The sequence below is a fragment of the Lipotes vexillifer genome, unplaced genomic scaffold (genome assembly GCF_000442215.2).
Source record: "Lipotes vexillifer unplaced genomic scaffold, Lipotes_vexillifer_v1.1 scaffold641, whole genome shotgun sequence".
NCBI classification, from domain to species: Eukaryota; Metazoa; Chordata; class Mammalia; order Artiodactyla; family Lipotidae; genus Lipotes; species Lipotes vexillifer.
Window position 1 is genome coordinate 1662263 of NW_006780658.1, and position 11693 is coordinate 1673955.

General features: G+C 42.5%; 1 pseudogene; it reads right to left on the reverse strand.

Moving 5' to 3' along the window:
• Positions 1 to 2352: 2352 nt before the first annotated feature.
• The window catches only part of LOC103082843 (40S ribosomal protein SA-like), a 73731-nt pseudogene continuing 64390 nt past the window's right edge, over positions 2353 to 11693 (reverse strand).

An 11693-nucleotide genomic window follows, 5' to 3' on the forward strand; every position in this document is an offset into this window, starting at 1 on the left:
GGCATAGCCCCCAGAAAAATGTTCAAAACTCTGCACTCCTCATACATTTCTAAGGTGACTTCAAAATTTGTCCATCCTATATTTAAATAACTGCAAAAAATATCATTTCCAGAACTTTCTAAATATAAACATTTAAAAATATATCTGATGTGTCCAATGGAATGCATCTTTTAAATGTCCGATAGAGGACTTCCCTGGTAACGCAGTGGTTAAGAATCCACCTGCCAATGCAGGGGACACCGGTTCGATCCCTGGTCCGGGAAGATCCCACATGCCATGGAGCAACTAAGCCCGTGCGCCACAACTACTGAGCTCACGTGCCACAACTACTGAAGCCTGCGTGCCTAGAGCCCGTGCTGTGCAACAAGAGAAGCCACCGCAATGAGAAGCCTGTGCACTGCAACGAAAAGAAACTAAAGAAACCACTCACTGCAACTAGAGAAAGCCTGCGTGCAGCAACGAAGACCCAACACAGCCAAAACAATAATTAATTAATTAATTTTAAAAAATAAATTTTAAAAATGTCCAATAGAACTTAAAATACCAAACCAATTTGAGTATCATATCCATTTTTTTTTTTTTTTGGCCGCCACCACGCGGCTTGTGGGATTTTAGTTCCCCAGCCAGGGATCGAACCCAGGCCCTTAGCAGTGAGAGTGTGGAGTCCTAACCACTGGCCTGCCAGGGAATTCCCTATCATATCCTGTTAAAAAAAATAAATGTGTGAGCTCTTCTTTAATTTATTTATTCTTATTCTATTCTACTTCCCCCTCAAAATTTAGTACTAATGTAATTTTATTTAGTTTTTCAAAATGGTTTATTGATCACCCTATCAAACTTCTTTACACATAAGAGTATATATATATATATATATATATATATAATCAGTTTAAATTTTTAAGTTTCCTGTGACCATAAGGTTCTAAGTAAAAAAGTCTTCTATATTTGTTACAGTTACTATAATTAATCATTTGACTAAAACAACATGCATATATTATAAACTTTGATGGACAATTATAGAATAAAAAGGGAAATTGTACTGGAAATGCACCTTTTATTGAGAGGAGGGGTTTTTTTTTTCCCCAATTCATTCATGTATCTGTCAATGAATATTACTTATTGACAAAATGAGACAGAGTTCTCCATCATTTCTATTCCCATTATTGTATTTATAGATGTAAATCTTGGAAAAATCCTGTTCATAATTAAGTAGGTGGGAATGGAAAGACCCTTGTACAGTGACATCAATCAATTCTTTGAGTTCCCTTTGAATTATATGCCAAAAACATGTTGTGATCTACCATCAAATTAGTCATCTTTCAGATGACAGCTCCATTAGTTCTTGAATTTTGTGACAGCAAAGTATTGGAAACCACTTGACTTGCAAAAATATATTAACCAGTCATTAGAGCCATTTACTGTCTCAAACCGTCAGGACAGGTTTCTCAGTGCATTCTCAGGCAGGTCAACTTTGAGAAATGACTCATACAGAAGTTGAGGATCTGGAAATTGATTCCCCTAAAGCTATCCATCCCATCCATCTCTTGGAAAGTCTTTGTAACCTCTTTTTGGATAGGCATACTGCAGTTTGAAGACCATTGTGTTAGCGTCTATCATCTTTTAAAATATCCTTCAAACTTGTGACCCATCCTTACACCTTGTATTTCAATCACCAATAATACGTTGGGCATTCTTCCAGTTATTGGACGTACAACAGTCAATAAAAGAGACAAAATTCCTGCCTTCCATGCTACTGGAGGAGATAGACAATAAATTATGAGTTTGACTCCATTTTACACTGAGTGTGACAATGACATGGACACGCATGGCAGAGACAGAAATAGAAAGCTCAGGCAGCTGCTGACCGTGGAACACAGCTGTCTTGTCTCCTCTGTAGCCTGCAAGGGCAGAGAACACTGTAACCTTTGTCCTAAGTTTCCCCAGCACCAAGCAAAATGCCGGGCACGTAATAGGCTCCTTCGTACAAATTTGTCTAATTAATTGAGTGACGTTGCAAGTCAAAGAAATTGTATTTATCTTTCCAAAGTGTCTGACACAATTGTCCTTTAAAGGAGGAATACTGTAGAACCGTTCCTAAAATCAAAGCATTTTTAGATCCAAAAGGAAACTCAGTAACCACCTGATCCCATTTCTCCTTTTCTTTTTTTTTTAAGAAATTGTTTATTTTCCATCGACCTTATTTCCATCTTCTGTTTAAGAGCAGCTTTGAGACCACTCTGGTTGTTTCTCCCCATTTAGTGGTCTGAGCAGCAGCGGCAGACCGGCCTTCAGAGGCTGCTGCGCGCCGCGGTCCTTCCGGAGGAGCTGCTAGAAGGTGCTGAGGCCACCTGCGCCTTCAGACCCGTCTGCAACTTCGGGTTGAGTAGCAATAAGTTCGGGACCTGGAGCGGCTCATTCACCCCGAAATTCCTCCGGGGTCTCAGCTTTTTCAGCAGCCGCCTGCTCTTCCTTTTCAGTCTCTTCACGATCCCTGTAGAAGCAGAGACACGACCTGACTTCCTACGAGCGCGCACCGGAGATGGAGCCGCGCAGGCGCACAATCCCCAGGCCAGCACCGCCACGTCAGACCTGCTGGGAGCTCCCCTCGTGCTGCAGGGATGGCAGCGTCCACACAGCGCAGGGGGAGAGTCTGTGTGACGTGGAGCAACGGTAGGCGTGTTACCATAAGACCCCTCTGTGAGGCTGGTGGTCACCGCTGATAACCGCACAACACACAGCGGAAGGCTGCCTGGATCCTGTTAGTGAAGCTGCCAGGAGTGGATGGAGCGCCTGCAAGAGAGAGGCTCCCGTGGCAGCAGCAAACTTCAGCACAGATTGCTGGCCCGCATTCCTGGAGGGTATGACACTGGCGTCTGCTGGGTTTTCAATGTCGACAATGGCACGAGCTGCTGGCAGAAGCTTCTCCCGGGTTCTCTTCAGATTTATGAGGTAACGCCATCACTTTTCCTTTTGTAGATGTGCTGTTCCATTTGGAAGTCAGGTTGGTGCCACCTAAGTGGGCTCTGCTGTGAGGGATTTGAGGACATCTTCCTCCTTCATTTGCAGGACATCAAGGGCTCCGGTTATTGTGAAATTTTCCCTGTAAGTTACAAGGGGGAAGCCCAGAACAATGCCGCCATATGGACCCCTCTCTGGCTAGTGTGGAAAGACTCTTTTGCCTTTCCTTGAAGAAGAAAATTTAAGCATGGAAAGGTGAAGCAACTTGTCAAGGTCAATAATCTAGTCAGTGACAGATGCTGTATTTGTGGCCGGTGGAAATTTTCTGGATACCTTCAATCCAGGCAAATTCTGCATCCAGTTTCCTTTAACGTTGCCCCAGTTTGATAGTTGCCACTGAGAAATGTCCCTGCCCCATACGCATGTAACCTCCCAACGAAACCTTAGTGTCTATATAAAAAGTGAAATAAGAAAATGTTTCTCCCTTTATTTCATGAATTCCCTTGGAATTCACAAATATATATATATATATATATATATATATATATATATATATACACATCATAACAGAAACAATTGCTCAGTTGGGTCATTTAGAGTGGCTGCTTCTGCAACCCAAAATGTGGTTTCTGGTTTTTAGCTTGGAGAATATGAATGGAACTTCTAATGAATGGGAGTCTTGTACGGTTTCACTGTGAATTTAATATCTGTAAATGGAGCCCCAAGGCCAAATTTCCCATAAAGCGTTAGCAGGATTATTGGTCAGGAAGATTCCTTAGACAGAGAAATAACAGTTCAAGTGGAAATGCAGTTGCTTCTGTTCTGAGGCCTCTGGGGTAAGTCCTTGGGGTCGGTGCTGCCCCTACTAGAGGGAAGTCCCTGGTAGCTGAATAAAGAGGTTCCAAGTAAAAGAAAGAAAGAGTTGTTTTATTACCCTGGCACAAAATGGAAACCAAACAAGTAAATAAAGGAAGAGTTTCTGAGAGAAGAATTTGTTGGTTTGGTTTCTGGGTGTGTCCCCAGTGGTTTCACTTTGCATTTCTGTGGCATTTGATTGAAGTGATATACTGTGAGAAGTTTCTGCCCCTGGCTTTCCAATAAGAAACCCTGGAAACCACACTCAAGGGTAGGGACCAATGAAACCCAAAGAAGAGATCACTTCATAGCTATCCTTCAACCTCCACTGATGACTCTCAGGTAATGAGCTCCATCCCCATGCTCTCTTCCGTGTCCTAAGCTGGATTTCTCACTCCCCCTCTGGAAGTCTTTATTTCAAGCTTCCCAAAACATCTCATATGGACCCCTCTCTGACTAGCGCAGAAAGACCATTTTGCCTTTTCTTGAAGAAGAAAATTTAAGCCTGGAAAAGTGAAGCAACTTGTCAAGGTCACGAATCTAGTCAGTAACAGACGCTGTATTTGTGGCCAGTGGGAAAATCTCTAGAAACCTTCAATCCAGGCAAATTATCTTCATTATCTTTGCCCCTGAAACGGCTCCTTCTCCTAGTTTCTCTTGTTCAGAAAACAGCCCTACCATGTATCCAGGTACCCCAGTCTGAAACTTGGAAGTTCTTCTTGACTCTTTCTCTGAAACCACCTCAAATTCAAATTCTTCATCAGGTCCTGTCATGGCTGCCTTCTAAATAAATTTCACACCTTCCTCGTCCTCAGCAGGCCTAGGGCCAATGCCTTACTGGAGTGAGTCACCAGTTCTTACCAGGGCTGATATGAAAACCTTTGCCCCAGAGTCCCAGCCTCCACGAAGTTCCCTCCAATCCATCCACCACAACATTCCTCATGCTTTTTCAGAAAAGCAAATCCAATTACCTACCTTTCCACTCTGCAAAGTCCTTCAGTGGCTCTGGCCACAGAGGCATCTATGAAATATGAAACAAGGAGGAAACCTATAAGTCTGGATGCGTGAGCAGGAATTCTAGCCCTGCTACTCATCTTGGGCAAGTCACTTGTCCTGTATGAGCCTCCATTTCCTTACCCATAATATAAGGTATTTTGAACTAGGACAATAGATTTAAACTTTTTAGTCCAGGGTCAACAGTAAGAAATACATTTAAGCCATCACACACACAGAAACGCTTATGCATAAACACACAGCACACACAAAAAACACATATATGCACATGCAGACCACACGTATACACACACGAACTCACCTGCTACACACAAATACACATATGTACACACAAATCATATTGTAAAACACAAAGTTTCCCAATATGAAATGTAGCCTTTCTGTGTACAATGCACTCTGATACTTTTTATCCATATTATTTAATTTTTAAATTTTTAATGATTGAAGTAATGCTGGTTGTGACCCACAAAACTGATGACAGGACTCACTAGGAGGCTGAAACCTGCTGTTAAATACTGAGCTACATGATTTCTAAGTTTCCTTCTAACTCTGAAGATGTAGGTGGGCCAAGTCAGAAAAAAGAAGAGCTTCCAGAATATAATAAGAAAGGTTAGGAAGAACTCCTTCTAACTAATAAAACCCTGGGCACAATAGCCTTTCCATGTCCCCTGTTTATTGTTTGTAGGAAAAAGGCTTCAGCCTCTTAGACCTTCCCTGATTTCCAAAGGACAGATTCAAACAGGTACTCATTAGGGGAGTGAAGGAAGGCAGAAAGAAACAACAGCACTGCAATGGGACAGGGTCCTGGTTCCTCCTGGGGTGGGGTGGGGGATTGCGGGAGAACAATCTGATATGTATCTCTGAATTCTTCTACGGAAACTAAGGCCTCCACCCAGGTGGAGGATGGTAGCTTCAGGCTGACCAGAAGTATGTGGAGCCCAGACAGATTGGAACCAGAAGGCTGATGACTGAGATTCCTGGAACACCACCTAGCTACCTCACCACTAACCAATCAGAGGAAGGTTACACATTCTGCAGCCCTCCCCGCCCCCCCCCAAATTTTGCCCATAAAAACTTCTTCCCTGAAACGCAGGCAGGAGTTCAGGTCTTTGGAGCACAGGCCACCTGTTCTCCCTGCTCGGACCTTCAATAGACCTTTCTCCGCTCCAAACTCCGACATTTCGATTTGTTTGCCCTCACTGTGCTGGGCACACGAACTTGAATTCAACAACACTAATACCATGAAAACACTCGCTTCATCACAAGGCAGTCCCATGTCCTAGTCAACAGCTCACTATTTTGCTAATTGCAAATATGGAAACCACAGACACCCGTTAAAAATTAACCACAGACCCCAGTTAAAAGTTGTGTAATTGGCTTCATGATAGTATCCACAATTCCCCATTTCTTTAGGCAGCCAGTCCCTTTTCAAACAACACACAGGAAGTGTGGGGAACAGCTTATTTTTAGCTTAATAATTATCTTGCAGACCATTCTACTCATATATCTATAGTCAGATGCATCTCTTTCTTAATGGCTACATAGGATTCCATTTTGTGAATTGAGCCTAATTTAACTAATTCCTTATTGATGGCCATTTCTACTATACTACAAATATCCTAGAAGTGAAATTCCAAAAACAAAGAATATATGCAGCTGTCATGTGATAGGTGTGGCCAAGTTATCTTCCACGGAAACTTTACCAGCTTACACCCTACTTACCAAGTATGAGTGCCAGTTACCCCAGATCCTTGCCAACATTTGTTTGAGAATCAGCCACATGGATTCAAATATCAGCTTCTGCTTGATGTATGTGACCTTGAACAAGTTGCTGAACAACTCTGAGCCTAGGTTTCCCTCCTTTTGGCAAAACCCACAAGGTTGTTCTGAGGGTTAAATGCAATAGTGAATGCAGTAGATCTTTTATAAATTATCAGGTGTGGTTGGCTGCATCTTTTTTTCCCAGCCCCATCCCAGTAATACTAATATAATATTTAACTTTAACATACTATTGTATGTTAACTTACAACTGTAACAGTGTCCATTCCTTGAGGGTAGCTAAATTTAAACAGCATGCCTCCTAGCTTCTGTGGCAAACTTCTGTGCTCAGTAAACATTGACACATCATGAGCTCACATCTTTTTTTTAAATATATGGTTTTCAAGTGAGTCTTGCTTATTGATGATCTTGGGTATTTAAAGTCTTCTAAGCTCTTTTGCAGGACAGAAAGTGCTGAAGGACTCATTGTAGATGATCAATATCTATCACCAAAAAGAGTTAATTATTGTTCTGACAGAAGTTGGTTTTGGAGTGCCATAATATAACAAAAGAAAAATTAAAACAACATTTCTTAGAGCTATTTATTAGAACTTGAATGTTTTTAACAGAGTTATTGATGTATAATTTACATACCTTAAAGTCTATCTGTTTTGAGTATAAAATTAGTGATTTGGGATAAATTTACAGAGTTGGGCACCACCAGGGAAGTCCCTGGTCACTGAGTCTTAATGAGCTTCCCTGGTAGACAGCACTTCACACAGGTTGTCCCAATCTGTGGTTGGAAGAATTCAGTGCATTCTGCATGACTCTAAACATAACTAAGATTTTAAAAGTTTTTTGAATAGGCAGAGATCGATACTTTTTAAAAACAGTAAACTGGGACTTCCCTGGTGACGCAGTCATTGAGAATCCGCCTGCCAATGCAGGAGACACAGGTTTGATCCCTGGTCCGGGAAGATCCCACATGCCACGGAGCAACTAAGTCAGTGCACTACAACTACTGAACCCCGCATGCCTAGAGCCCGTGCTCTGCAACAAGAGAAGCCACCACAATGAGAAGCTCGCACACCACAATGAAGAGTAGCCCTCTCTCTCCGCAACTAGAGAAAGCCCGCACACAGCAAGGAAGACCCAACACAGCCAAAAAATAAATAAATAAATACAAATTAAAAAAACAAAAACAGTAAAATGATTTTTAATTTTTTTAATGTTCACTGGAGAAATTATTGAAAATTCAATAAACAAAACTAATTAAAAAAAAAACACCATCCACAGTCCTTTCACTTTGGTTATAACTATCTGGCAGATAACTATTTGGGCTTACATCCCCTTCATCTTTTCTCCCTGCAGGCATGCAGACACTTGCTCTCCCCTGGTGCAATCATTGTTAACATGATGTTTTCTCTCAACAATATGTCATAAGCATCTTTCCAAATGAATAAAAGAAATATCTACTGATCTCAAAGAATAGATTTAATATCCTCTGTCCACAGAGCAATAAGATCAATCAGTGTGAGATCAATGTGAGAAGATAGAGAAAAATACATTTGGAATTTTAAAGACATCATTCTAATAATGTATGGGTACAAGAAGAAATTGCAAGAAAATTTCAAAATATTGGTAACTAAAAGATAATCAAAGCTCTAAAAAATCAAGATGCAATGAACGTTGTATTTGTATGGAAATGTGCAGTCTTAACTGCTTTTATTAAGAAATACAAGAAATATTTAGTAAATAAGATTTTAAAAATCTGGGTATGATATTGTGATTTATAGGAAGAAATATATATTTGATCTTTCGGATTTCTGGCGCAGAGCTCCCAGAACCCTCGGAGTTTCCTAAGTGTTGAGAGCTATAAAGGTGTCTTTTGTTATGTTAATGAGGTGGCTTTTGGAAAGCCCCTAGGTCATCTGAGGATGGGGATTGGTCACCAGAGGAAACAATCAAGGGATTAAAGGGTTGGAACTTTCAGTCCCCACCCCCCATCTCCAAGATAGGGAGGGGGCTGAAGGTTGAATAAATCTTCAATGGCCAATGACTTAATTACTCATAACTACTTAATGAAACCTCTGTAAAGACTTGAAGGACAGGGTTCAGAGAGATTCAAGGTTAGAGAGCCCATGGAGACTGGGGGACAGTGGTGTGCCTGGAGAGGGTAAGGAAGCTCCGAACCCTTTCCCATACCTTGCCCTATGCATCTTCTCGATCTGGCTTTTCCTGAGTTGTATCCTTTGATAATAAATTGGTGAGCTAGTAAGTGAAATGTTTCTCTGACTTCCGTGATCTTCTCTAGCAAATTAATCAAACCCAAAGAGGGGGTTTTTGGAACCTCCCACCAGAAGCACAGGTGGTATCTGAAGTGAAGGGGGAGGTGCTCTTGTGAGACTGAGCCCTTAACCTGTGGAATCTGATGCCATTTCCAGGTAGACAGTGTCGGAATTGTATTGAATTGCTAGACACCCAGTTAGTGTCAGAGAATTGCCTGGTGCCATGGGAAACCCTTCTCCCAGTTTCCCACACATTCGAATTGGGTGGAGAATTGTTCCTGGGTTTTAGTTACATTGGTGTCTATTACATACATATTAACTAGGGGGTGGGGAGTTTGGTTTTTGGTTTTCTGGGTGTTCAGGATATCTCATATATTAAAACTTTTGAAGAAAAATAAAGGAGTTAACTCAGGGAGCGTTTGACTCAAAGTAAACTCAAAGAAAGCAGGAAAAAAGAAATAAATACAAAATCAGAAATTAATGATGATCAATAAAAATAAAAGCCAGTTCTTTGAAGAGACAATAAATAAATTCCTGACTACAGTGACCAAGAAAAACGAGAGAAGCCATGAATTCGGCATGGCATTAGAAAGGAAGGGGAAGACATAAATACAGATGCAGTAGAAAGTGTTAAAACTATAAGAGAACAACATTATACATTTGAAAAATATAATCATATAAATAAATTTAAAGCAAAACAGAAGAGTTGAATAAGCCAACAACTATTTAAGAACTTAAGTAAGTTCCAGGGGAGAAAAGTTCCCCTCGTCCTCTCACAAATGGCACAATGTGGTTTCATGGGCAGGTTTTAACACCATTCAACAGATTATTGCTATCCAATGCAACAATCTCAGCAAACAAATTTTAAAGAGAAAGAAAGCTACCAACTTATTTTCTAAGACAAAACTGTCTTCACCTGGGTTTCTCTGAAAACAGAGCCTGAGATACAGGCTTGCATGTAGGTAGTTCATTTGGAATGGGATCTCAGGAAGCAAAAGTGAGAGATAGAAGGTTGAAGCAAGGAAGGAAAAAGGTTTATGTAAGGATGCATCTTTTTTTTTTTTTTTTTTTTTAAAGAAGATGTTGGGGGTAGGAGTTTAATTAATTTTTGCTGTGTTGGGTCTTCGTTTCTGTGCGAGGGCTTTCTCTAGTTGTGGCAAGTAGGGGCCACTCTTTATCGCGGTGTGTGGGCCTCTCACTATCGCGGCCTCTCTTGTTGTAGAGCACAGACTCCAGACGCGCAGGCTCAGCAGCTGTGGCTCACAGGCCCAGCTGCTCCGCGGCATGTGGGATCCTCCCAGACCAGGGCTCAAACCCGTGTCCCCTGCATTAGCAGGCAGATTCTCAACCACTGCGCCACCAGGGAAGCCCAGGATGCATCTTTGAGTCGGCTTCAGGGGAGGGATGGATTGAGGATTGATGGCTGAAGGATAAGCAGGGTATTTTTGTTTTTTTGGTTTTTTTTTTTTAGAGACTGAGTATTTTTATTTTATTTAATTTATTTTCCTTTTTTTCTTTGGCTGCATCAGGTCTTAGTTGTGGCACACAGGCTCTTCGTTGAGGCCTGCAGGATCTTTTGTTACAGCGCGTGGTCTCTTCATTGCGGTGTGTGGATTTTCTCTCTCTAGTTGTGGCTCGCAGGCTTGAGGGCACGTGGGCTCTGTAGTTTTTGGCATGAGGGCTCTCTCATTGAGGCGCGCCAGCTCAATAGTTGTGGTGCGCTGGCTTAGTTGCCTCGCAGCATGTAGGATCTTAGTCCCCTGACCAGGGATCGAACTCATGTCCCCTGCATTGGAAGGTGGATTCTTTACCACTGGACCACCAGGGAAGTCCTAAGGATAAGCAGTTTTTTTTACAAGGGGTGATGAAAAATGTCCTAAAATTGATTGTAATGATAGTTACATAACTGTAAATACACTAAAAGCCATTGAATTTTACAATTGAAATGGGTAAATTGTATGTGAATTATGTCTCAATAAAGCTGTTACAAAAACAAAAGGGGACTGACCTTCTAGACGGCGGGGGAGTAAGACGTGTAGATCACCTTCCTCCCCACAAATGCATCAAAAATACATCTACATGTGGAACAACTCCTACAGAACACCTACTGAACATTGGCAGAAGACCTCAGACTTCCCAAAAGGCAAGAAACTCCCCACGTACATGGGTAGGGCAAAAGAAAAAAGACAAAACAGAGACAAAAGAATAGGGACGGGACCTGCACCAGTGGGAGGGAGCTGTGAAGGAGGAAAGGTTTCCACACACTAGAAGCCCCTTCACTGGTGAAGACAGGGGGTGGGTGTGGGGGAAGCTTCAGAGCCATGGAGGAGAGCACAGCATCAGGGGTGAAGAGGACAAAGCAGAGAGATTCCCACACAGAGGATCAGTGCTGACCAGCACTTACCAGCCTGAGAAGCTTGTCTGCTCACCCTCCGGGGCGAGTTGGGGCTGGGACCTGAGGCTCGGGCCTCGGAGGTCAGATCCCAGGGAGAGGACTGGGGTTGGCTGCATTAACGTAGCCTGAAGGGGGGCTAGTGCACGACAGCTAGCAGGGAGGGAGTCTGGGAAAAACACTGGACCTACCTAAGAGGCAAGAGACCATTGTTTTGGGGTGCGTGAGGAGAAGGGATTCAGAGCACTGCCTAAACAAGCTCCAGAGATGGGCATGAGCTGCGGCTATCAGCGCGGACACCAGAGATGGGCATGAAATTCTAAGGCTGCTGCTGCAGCCACCAAGAAGCCTGTGTGCAAGCACAGGTCACTAGCCACACCTCCCCTCCCGGGAGCCTATGCAGCCCGCCACTGCCAGGGTCCCATGAT